Genomic DNA, 11,640 nt, shown 5'->3' with positions numbered 1-11,640 from the left:
TTACAGTGTTAACTGGAAGCAAACTCCACACAGTTATTTGAAAATTCAGTGAACTGCTACTTATTCAGCACAGAATCATCAAGTGTTAAACCTAGCTCAGCACAAAGTTATTCTGCCTACTGCATCTTCATATATTAGTCTTCATTTTAGAACAAACAGAAAGACAGTTCAATTCAGTTCAAACCTCCATTTATCTTATACACTAGCATGTACTAGAGTTTCAAAGTAAAAGTTCTTCAGAGTGCCAATGCCCTGTACAAAAATGCTTAATGTTTAGAAATCTTACATAAGAGAAAACAAAAAAGATCTACAAACCCAAAGCATACATAAATAGAGCAGAAGGCTAGATCTGTCACCTAAAAAAGGCAGGGCTCTTCAAGACTGTTGCAATCCTCAGTGAGCTGTAGCATGCTGACATTTTCAAAGTGCAATAATATTATTTGGTTGCCTTCACACGTGCAGATGTGCTCCTTCCTTCACATCATGTGTGTTCCTACTGTTACAATTTGAGCCAAAGGGAAGCTCAAACCATAAAACAACCTGAGAATGTTCACTAACTCTATTGTGATGTGAAAGTTCTCCAAGTAAGAGTAGAAATACATACACACACACACACACACATATATATATATATATATATATATATATGAAAAGATCTTGCAGGTAATATGATGGAAAGAGGTGAAAAGAAGTCAGCCTTCCCAATTTGCCTCAATATTAAAGTGCTTTTTAACAGCTAAAACAGAATTAAGAACTGAATACATGAAATTAGATAACGTAAATATTGTAATTGTGTGCATATTAGCAGAGAGGCATTAATGCATATGATTTCTCTTCAGTTTCTTCTAGTCTTTAATGACATGGTGGAAAACCATATAATAGAGAAGCAGTGCTATCTGAGACTACATTTGCCTCTAGACCAACTTTAAAGGAGCAGACTAGAGATTCTGTAAGTGATCTAATCTCTCTGTTTCTACATTGATACAATCAGAAGTTTTCATTTTGGTGGGCTCTCTTTATATAACTCTTAGCTCATGAAGTAAATAGTTTTTTACTTAATCTTTTGAGCTAATTTCTGAGTTGCTAGTAACCAACTGAAAATGGTATGAGTCACCACAGTGACTTCCCAAATCTGATGAAATTTCTTTCTATTTCCTAAATGTAACACTACATAACTTTTTCTGCATAACCTTTGCCCTGGATAAGGTAATATAATGCTAAGAATAAGACCAAGGAACAAAATTTTATGTAGTGTTATGTTGTAACATGTTTAATAAATTAATGTTTACTAAATTCTCCTTGAAGATTGTTGCCAGGTTCTGTGGATTTCTACACTTCCACATAAAGCTCTTGCAGTATGGATTTAGCAGAAGGGTTCATTGTGTTTTTAATACAAATTGTGTCTTTAAAAACAAATAGCAAATATGCTGGTTTCCTGAAGCAGACATATTTTGTTGAGATGCATCAGTACTGAAGAAGTTTAGCAGGAGTGCCTCTGAAGTCTAGCATGGACTTGCCAGCTCCATTCCTTCTGTGCTATAGCTGCCTTCTGACTCAGTGAGAGACGAGCTCTTCCCTACCACGTGTCATCATTTCTATGAGAAAGGACCACTGGAAGAAGTCACACTATGATCTCTTCAGACCCTGACTGGATACCCAGGGCACCAAAAAAGTCTGTGAAGCACAGAAACCCCTTCTGCACCATCTTCCTATAGTCATGTTCCTATAGTTTCAGACTGACAGCAAGACAAAGAGGCAAGGAATAACAGTATAATCTGCTGGTTTCAACAGACAACTGCTGTGCTGACACAAGTTCCCTTTGCAAAATGCCCAAAGAGAATTTTATTTTCATTTTGGATGTGTAAGAAGAAAGCAGGCTTTCCACCCTAATTACAAAACATGCCAAGTAGATCTCTTGCTCTCTGAGCTTTTTCTCCTGCTCAAAAAGAAACCAGTTGCTGTCAGTCAGAGTGCCAGCAGCAGCAATGATACAAACACAAGTTTTCTTCCCATATAATTGATCTCTAGTCCCCAAACTCATCTTAGCCTGCCACTGATTTCACAGAGCTGTGTGCTCTTATTGGCATGTATCTTCCTGCTTTGTTTTAACAGCTGCTTCTATTCTCAGAGATTTGTTCACCCTCCCTCATGTTAATTGGTCAATCCCAGTGCAGCACATGGCTGTAACTTTCAGTGAAATGGAAATTCCTGAAAATCCCATTGTGGAAAACAGAATTAAATAACACAGCCTCTTTTCAAAACCTTCACCTCATATCTGAAGTGTATTTCTAAACTAAATGCATGATAGTGACAAGGTGGTCTTGCACCTCTTTTCAAAACTCAGATTTAGTTAATCTGAAGGTACCTGCTGGAGGTTTTCTAGCTGTCATCTCCAAACATTGGATCACTTTCACCTCCTGCATCTATCAGTAAAGCAAATGAGGTCCCCATTCTGTAATGCTGGTCTGCACACTGCACATTCCTGACTGCTCAGCTACACCTGTGGGAGCTCATACCCCTGAGCTTTGTGTGGGTTTGCTTAGGTTTCCTCTAGTTTCAGTGGAATGCTTGAGGCAGGAGGCTAGGCTGCTCAAGGCAGTCGAGTCTGCAATTTTGTGGCAGGATCCAAGGTAGATTCAAGTATTTACTGTACGAGTCAAATGATTGCAGTTAGCATTTAGCTGAGTTTGAGGCATCAGATAACCTGTGCTAATTTAACATGTTTGACCTCTTATACGTAACATAATTTTTTTCACTTAAAGCTGTTGCTTAAATTACAAATTCCCTAAATCATAATTTAGGACAGTTAATAGGCTGGATATTTCTATTTCTCTATATATTTAAAGGGAAATTTTCAAGACCACAAAAGTTAGGCAGGCAATCATCATCCTCTAAAGGCAATTGTTTTTTTCTGGAAATGTTCCTTCAATTAGATGAGATACTTATATTAAGGTTTATTCATGGATAAGAGCTTATATTCCACAATATTAATACCTATTAAGTTATTTCTGACTGGCTGGTCCTTGTACAGTCCAGTCAGTTTAATCCTTGCAACAGGGCAATTAACCTTTATAGCTGTGAACGATTTACAGTATTAGATGACCTTTCTCTATGTTAAAAGAAGGAAAAGAACAGCCAAAAGAACCCCACAAAAAATCCCAAAAAACAACCCCCCCCCCCCCAAACACCATGGTGAAAACATACAGGGAGGAAGCAGATTGTGTAAATTTGTAAGAAGTACAATCTTCCTGCCCTCATAATACTGGAGAAATATCAAGACCACACAAAAAAAGTCAGAGAAGGTTTTTAAGCGTCTACACAGAGGTAGTTAATATGAGTGGCCGTTACTGCACGACCACCAAAGCTTTAGGAAAGCACTGAGCTGTGTTGTTACAACCTGAGAAATAATGCACTCACATCAACACAGACGGAGATAACATCCGAGACAAAATCTGAAACCACTGAAGTGTTGCATTCACTACACAAGCTAATGATCAAAAGCTGCTGATTCTTATGTTCTTGTTCATAATGTGCAACAGCAAAAACTAGCCTGAGAACCTGGAAGAATTCAACAGATTGAATTACTTCAGAAGTCAAAAAAAAAAGGGATTTTTATACACATTAATGGTATGCCTATTTCTCTGAATCACCAAAAGAACTGCAACATTATCTCGGAAAACAAGAATGCAACTTCCGAAATTATGCCAAAGCCAACTAATAAGATTGTATGTCCAGCTCCAAGGAAATGCTATGGAACATAATGGGCTATTCGCTGGCCAGAACAGAAAACTTGAAACGCCTGGCTACATTTTGTTTTTCCAGGGAGCACAGCAAATCCTGGCTCGCAAAAGCTCCAAACCACCCCAAAACGGGAACGACTGTTATTTTTGCCCTTCCATGCCTCCCTTGGGAACCACTCTGCACCGCCCCGCGTCCGAAACCGCGCACCCGTTCTCAGCCCGAGCCCCGGGCGCCCCGCGGCTGCCGCGACACCACCACCCTCAAGGGCTGATGCGCTCCCCCATCCCCGCGCACTTGGTGGCAGGGCGGGGCCCCGCGCAAACTTGCGCGGCCGCCCCGCGAGGGGAGGGGAGCTGAGCTACGGCAAGCTGAGCAGAACCGACCTGAGCCGAGCCGAGCCGAGCCGAGCCGAGCCGAGCCGAGCCGAGCCGAGCCCGCCGTGGCGGCTCCGCGTCCGCCCCGCGTTACCTGCGCGCGTGTCCCGTGCGGGCGCCCCGCGGCGAGGAGGGGCCGCGGGGGCGGTGCGGGCGCGGCGAGGCGGCGGCTCCGGTCCGCACTCACGGCTCCGGCACGGGCGGGCGGAGCGCGGCTCTGAGGAAACGGAGGGAGGCGCGCAGCCCCCAGGGCTGGCGGCGCATCTTATGGGGGTAATGCGGGGCGCCGGGGCTCGCCCGCGGCCGAGGCCCGGGCCCCGGGACTGGCGGTGCCGCACTCGCCGCCCGCTCGGCTGAGCTGGGGCTGGGGGTGCAGCGCGGGCGCATTTCGGGAGGCCGCTCCAGGCAGCCCTGGAGCCAGGTATTTCAGCGCTGCACGGTGTGACAATCAGAGTTTCCATGGAAATACAGCGAGACGGTAAATACACCCCGCGCTCGCCGGTGCTTAGGGGATGCTCTCCGTGCCTCACCCGGCACTCAGGGCACGGCGTTTGCGAAGGTGAAACGCGCTGCGAGTCTCGGGACATAGCGAGGTGCGAGCACAGGCAGGCAATCACAGAACGCTGATCAGAATTCCCCTCGCTTCGGCTGGAGCAGAGCTCCGGAGGTTTTTATCCCTGCTGCTCAAATACCCTATAATTTTTATTTTAGAACAGGTGGAAGGCGATGGTTTTCCCCCAGTTTTCCTCGCTGAGCTGAGTTCGATTCTTACAGAGCAAAATATCTGAAGGGTGGTTTTAATTTTATCTGAACAATCAGTAAGAAAGCAGGGCATTTTCTTATGTGAGCAATATTTAAAGCCTAAAAACTGTTGGGTATGTCATAGTACAAAGCATGAAAAGACAAACTCTGCTACTCTCACCAGCTGTTATCTTCTAGCACAAGAAGAGTCATTGATCATAGTCCTATTACAGAGCTACGGCAGAACTTAGTGACATGTGGGTCCCTGGGAGCACAAGTGGCAGAATCTGACATGTAATGTAATGTAATGACTTTCCCATTTGCCAAGGTGCTACTTTGACAGTTGATATTAACACAGCACTGCAGAAAAGCTGTCCGTATAATTAGCCTGTGAAAGACTGTACCACACAAAGATAAAACAACTGGATCAATCGTATTGTAAAATAACCTTTGAAAAGTCCAGGTAGGTTCCTTATTTAACTTGGGTATTGTGAAAATACTCATTGAGCCATCCAGGAACAAATAATCTTCATCTTCAGCAGATGAGCTCAGGATGGCAAAGAAGATTTCATCCTATCTTTTGAGGATTTCATCCCATCTTCTTTTGCCTGCTTCTGCATAATTCACCACCCACTGCTGGTGAATCACTGCATGTGCAAGTGGAGCACAGGGAGCTGCCAGGTGGAAGTGACGTGCCAATCTACTTCATCTTATTAACACAACTCTCCTGTTAGTCACAACAGAGAACAGAATTAATCCTTTTTAGGGCTGAGCAGCTGTTCTTAGCATTTTTGACCATCTTCCCACCTAACACTGATGGTTTTGAAGACGTTCACACAAATTTTTGACCTATAGATAGAAACCCACTATGGCTCTAACACACAATGGGCATGATTAACACTTTCCCTTCTTCTCTTGTTCTAGGAGAGCTTTCCACATTGCTGGCCCCACTGCATGGAGTGGAAGGTCTCTCCTGGAAAAAGTGAAGTTTTAAAGACACTACATCTTTCTATGGAAACTGCTGCCTACAGCAGACTGATAGTGTGTTTTAAAAGTAGTCTAAATTTGCTGGCAGAGCCCAGTGGGAAATTAAAGTTTCTTATATTGCACAAGTGTGATTTATGTGGGATGCCATTGTACCTTCATAAAGGTACAAACAGCCTACCATCATGTTAAGCCATTTCTAAGGTCACCTAGTACAGTTTCCCAAGGAGCATCCAGAAAATATGTGCTTCTTAGCAGGAGTAGTCAGTAAGAGAAGTATTCCTTAATCAAAGAAATTCTCTCTAAGAATAAAATATTCTACTTTTTTTTTTTTTGTTGATTGTCTTATTTCAAAAGGGTTCATCAGCCAGTAATGTATTGGAGGTGTGAGATTATTTGTTTTATTCCCCACAGACCTGTAAATAACACCACACTTTCCTCAAGAGACAATTACTATTCAGACCTTTATATTTTTTTTCCTTTCCACTGTTTGTGTACGTCTGTCTTGCCAGTAATACTTCTGAATAGTTAAATCAATAATCTAGAGATAGAAAAAGTATGGCCATTAAAGATACCAAATGCCAGGAGTGACAGCAGATCATAGTACAAGTTCCCTAGAAACCAGCTACCATAGGGTTGTTGAAACCACAGAGGAGTCCTCGAGGAAGTAAGAGATGGTGATGATGAAAGATACCTCCTCTGGAAGAGCTGGGGAAAAAAATGGTGCTGTTGCATCCCGGGTTTGGGTTCAGATTAGGGGTTCTGATATATGTTAGCCGGTTCTGTGTACCCCTGTGTACCCCCATGTTCCCCCCACGATGGTTCGCTCCGGGTCACTTACCATTGGAGCATCACCATGCCAGTCCTGTAACCACACCCCTGTTCACTCCTGAGAGTTCTGTGTCTGTTACCCCGTCCCCGCAACCCCATTTGCCCCGGAGCCCTGTATCCGCCCCCATCGCGTTCCCGTTGGTTGCCATGGTCCATGTCACCACCACATTGCCTGTCCCCATTGGGCAGGAGGGCTTCCACCCTCGTCTGCCCTCCCCCTATAAAACCTCACGCACCCTCGGTCCCGTCTCCATTTTGTCCATGCGGTGCTAGGTAGCGGTCGCTGCTCTCCATCACAGCTCCACGCGACAATAAAAGCTCTCCAGCCAACTGCAAGGACAAGGTGCGCCTTCCTTCACCTCTTTGTCTCATCCCAGCGCCGGCCACAGAGCGCAGCCACCCCTTCCCTGGTGCACTGAATGCCACAGCGCCCGGGCTGCACGGCAGCCCCGGTCCTGCCGAGAAGCAGCGCCCTAGCCAGGCTCTCCAGAGCTGCCCGGGACCGGGGAAAACAACGCAATGCCATTTGGTGCATCAGAGAGAGAAGGCTGGGATTCCTGAGTCAGAAGAATACAACAGAAAATACAGGAGAAAACTCTATGTCTATATGAATTCAAGTAAGTTTTGTCATGTTTCTTACTGCAGTCCCAAATGTATCTTTCTTTTAGGAAAATCATTCTAATATCTTAGAAAATTTTGCCTCTAAAGGCAAACTGTGGAAGATATGAAGAATCAAAGCTCTAATGGAAATCCATGAGAACTGATAAATGCCAAAAAACCAAAGGTCTAAAGCACCTAATATCCAATTCTGCAGCATGCAGTCAATCATCAAAGTTTGCCATGAGACAAACTCTAATGTTATTGTAAAGTCCACTACCAATGGCACACCTATCCATGGGCAAAACAGTGTAAGAGGTACTACATAGCTGCTACAGAACTTGAGAGATTTTGTGAGATACATATAAAGCATTTGTGTTGTTTAAAATTCTTCACCCAACCACTTCATGCCCAGAAAAATTCTAATAAAACAGTATTAAAAATACCACTAATGTCTGGCTTCTGTATGGTCCATCCCTTCCACATATTCTTAGCTTGCATAAAGCAGCAAGCTTTGGACTTCTGAGAAGGTGGCAATGGTTGAGATGTCTTTGCATTGAAAGACAGGACACCTGATGGTTAGCTAATAAAATACTTCCAAGGGTGCGCCTGTAATTAGTAAGTTTTATTTCCTAATGTGTCATCACATTTTTTTGGCTGGTGTTATACATATTGATCTGTCTGGATGTTCGTGTGTGGGGCCTATTTCTGCTTCATCTGAAGCCAGAGGAGAGCTTGTGTGTACAGGAGTTTGAGTCCTGAATGGACACAGTGGAGTGCCCATAGCAGAAAACATGAAAACTAGTATTTTAGCCAGGTGGACATAATTTAGGTTATAGCTCAAGCAGCCTTTAAGCAATATTTCATGTGATCAGGATAGATTTACATTAGTCAGCTCAGCTTGGCTGTATTGTTGAAAATGGAACTGTAGCAGCAAGACTGTCAGCAGAGATGAACCACATAATCATTCATGCAGCTTTTTTTGAGTTTGTGACCTTAGCAGTCAAATGAAGTATTGTTATGTTTGGTGTCAGATTCAGTTATGTCAGAATAAACATGTTCTTAGCCAAAGAGAGAATTTGCTGCAATTCAAATTACACTCAACAGCAAAAGGCCTATTTAGTGTACTGATGACAAACTTTTGCCCCAAGGACCATGAGTTCCCTTATCTTTGAACAGAGTAGTGTGAAATGCAAGTATTTCAATGGCACTGATGTTCATTATTAGAATATAAAAACAATAAAAAATAAAGTAAAAAAAAAAACCTTCAGAGAGTGTTTCCATTATGATGACTTCAGTTTGTTTTATACAGAACAGAAGATACAAATTACCCTCCTGGTGTTCTTTCACTTACTGAATTTTACATTTTAGGGAGGGATTGCATTGCCTGAACACACAAAGATACAATGCAATAAAAGCAATGTTTATTGTACTTACTCTCTTTTAGCAATGTCATGCCTTCACACAAACAAACACATGCACACAAAGTCATCCAATCCAGGGTGCTGCCTTTGATGTACTGAAAAATTTATTCCCTGGAAGAGGACAATCTTTAACACAATGGTTGTCTTACTACTCCAGTCTTCTCATGTCCTGACAGTCATCATCAATAAAATAAGAGTTATGAGGAATTATTTGACATCTTTGTCAGTTTGGAGCTCCAGATAGAGACCATCAGCTTGGTGTTGAGGCTGGAGATGCACAGAATAGCCAGGACCTGCTAATGCCTGATTTTCCTATGGAGCATATCTGTGGGAGGATGGATTGTGAGAGAATAGAGACAGTACTGAAGGTAATCTCACTGCTTAGGAGTTGCAGCTGTACTAATTACCAAAGAGTAGGAACAGCCTTGCCCTTAATAGGTCACAGCTGTGTCCAATAAGGATGGGTGTTATAAAAGAGTGGGTCAGCTAGTTGATAGGGGAATTAGAGGGTTGGAGTCAGTTGGCTGTGCTGCTGGGAGGAGCAAGGGTCGGGTGGTTGTGCTAGGGACGGAAAGGGTCAGTATGTACGGCTAGGGAGAGAAAGGGTCAGGTGGTAGTGATAAGGACAGTAAGAAGTCAGCCAGCTGTATGGAAGAAAGAGAAAAGGAGTCAGTGTTGCAAGGACCTGCCCATAAGACCTCACAGAGAGAAGGTAGTCTTAGAGTAAGATAATAAACTAATAGTGACAGTCAGTTCCTATCTACCATCAACTGGTGCTAAGCATAGGTGCCGAAAATTGGTGGCCTGTATGGGGATGAGTTCCAACATATGTGTGATGCACAAAATGTGTTTTATACAGTTATAATGGAAAGTTTGAAAAGAGTCAGCATCTGTTTATTAGAATGATTATTTTTTACTGTTCACATGTATTAGTGCTCATATGTATGTGAAATGCTTCAGAGAAGACTGATATAACTCCAACTGAGTCATCTGAGGTGAACACACAAGTGTATGGTGAAGCAGAAAGCTTGCAGCAAGGCTGGGGTTATAGCATGTGTGCACATATATATGTGTGTATGTGTATTTATGTACATACACTTGTATGTTGCACATGTGTTTGAAAGACTCAGGGACTGAAGCAGTCCATTCCATTGCTCCACTACACTGTTCAAAGCCTGACCTTGCATCTGACTGCAGTGTGAATAATCCCATGGATATTTGTTGTTATCACTGTAAGCTCAAGTCAGTGAGTGACACATAGGCTCTATTTTTGATCTTTTGTAGGTAATTATTATATTTGCATGGTATAACAGAGGCATTGTGAGGTTTGCTTTGCCCATGTTTATGCAATGTTTGAAATTCAAATGTGTATTAACCATTAAAAAGTAAAGTATTATGAATCAATTCATTTGCTGATGAAATAGAGATCCTCATGACTAATGATAAAATGGAGGAGAAAGAAGATCGTATGTTTCTGAAAATTCAGACATTTCTGAAAAATTGGTATTTAGTAAATGAATGACTCTGTGATACATTATTTAAATCTAAATCTAGAATAGGATGGTGAGAAACAAAGGCAAAAATCACAACTCCCTACATCCCTGTCTTCCCAAGCTCAACATCACTCTTGTCTTCCAACTGCTCTATATTCCCACCCCTCTGAGTGGTGCAGTGGGACAGGGAATGGGAGTTCTGGTCAGTTCATCACCCTTTTTCTCTGCTGCTCCTCCCTCCTCATCATGTTCCTCTGCTCCAGCATGGGTCCGTCCCATGGGTTTCAGTCCTTCAGGAACAGACTGCTCCTGTGTGGACTCCTCTCCATGGACCACAGCATGGATATCTGCTCCTACCATAGTCCTTCCTGCATGGGCTGCTGGGGGGAGCAACTTGTGTCACCATGGTTCTCACCACAGGCAGTGGGGGGGGGGGGGGGGGGGGACAGAATCTCTGCTTTGGCCAGCTATGGGTGCATTTTGGAGTCAGATGAAAATGGTTTTGGTCAACGTGGGTGTACTCTTCTCACAAAAGCCACCCCTGCAGCTCCCCAGCTTGCCATATAAACGCGGGTCTCTTATTCTGAACTGGTCTTAAAAATGTATCTCTGCCTTGGATACCTGCTAGCAGAGTGCAACAGTTTTGTATCACAGAATGCTTATTTTAATTTTTAAATAGCCATCTTGACCATATGGGTAAGAACATTACAGGGAAGTAATGGGAACATTCTGTCATTAAAAAAAAAGGCTTTTTCTCTGCCTAGAAATACATCTATTGCCCTAAAAATATCTTTATTGGACAGTGTGGATATATCATTCCAGATCCAAAGCAATGAGGGGTCTCAGTTGTACATGTCCAACAGTGTCACTGCTTCAGACACAAATATGCTCTTTATGACACCTTTAGCTTGGATCCCTGCCTGAGCATTCCTACTTTTGCTCTGCTCAAAGGCACGCATGCTAATGACCTACATAGGACTGAAGTTCTTGAGAGGCATTATATACAGCCTGCACTTTCCTTCTGGCTGCTGCTCTTAAAATGTCAGCAGCAACATGGCTACTGGTTTATAGCAGCCTTGCAGTGTGCCTGCAGTTGTCTTTCTTACATCAAAGACTGCAATTACAATGCAGTTAAGCCAAGCTCCTGAAAATACAGTGCAAACATCAGCCTTATTCTGGGTTCTGAAATCTTCCTGTGCAGCTTCTTCTGCAAAAAAAAAAAAAAAGTCACAATCATTGATTCTGTGCAACTAATTTATTTAGCTATAATTAACCTGGTTTCTCAATTGAGAGTTATTTATGACACAACAGTGTTGCCATATAATAGGCGCATGCCTGAGGGTAAGAATGTGAGAGCATGCAACTCCTTACATAGGAAAATTCAATCTGGGACCTTGGACGAATTAGGGAACTTCTGTTTTCCAAAAAATACAAATTCCTATTACAGCCTGCAGG

At 43.0% G+C, this 11,640-nt stretch overlaps 1 long non-coding RNA gene across 2 annotated transcripts in view; it reads left to right on the top strand.

Annotated features, from left to right (window-relative positions):
• LOC128806411 (uncharacterized) overlaps nucleotides 1–6,166 on the top strand; it is a 33,011-nt gene extending 26,845 nt beyond the window's left edge. For both annotated transcript variants that reach the window (XR_008436810.1, XR_008436808.1), the window contains exons 3-4: nucleotides 840–949; nucleotides 5,781–6,166. This is a non-coding gene — a long non-coding RNA (uncharacterized LOC128806411). The remainder of the gene's footprint in view (nucleotides 1–839; nucleotides 950–5,780) is intronic.
• The last annotated feature ends 5,474 nt before the right edge of the window (nucleotides 6,167–11,640 follow it).

This window comes from Vidua macroura, chromosome 4 (genome assembly GCF_024509145.1).
Source record: "Vidua macroura isolate BioBank_ID:100142 chromosome 4, ASM2450914v1, whole genome shotgun sequence".
NCBI lineage: Eukaryota > Metazoa > Chordata > Aves > Passeriformes > Viduidae > Vidua > Vidua macroura.
The sequence above is the reverse complement of the archived record's forward strand: the minus strand, read 5'-3'. Positions and strand labels throughout refer to the sequence as shown.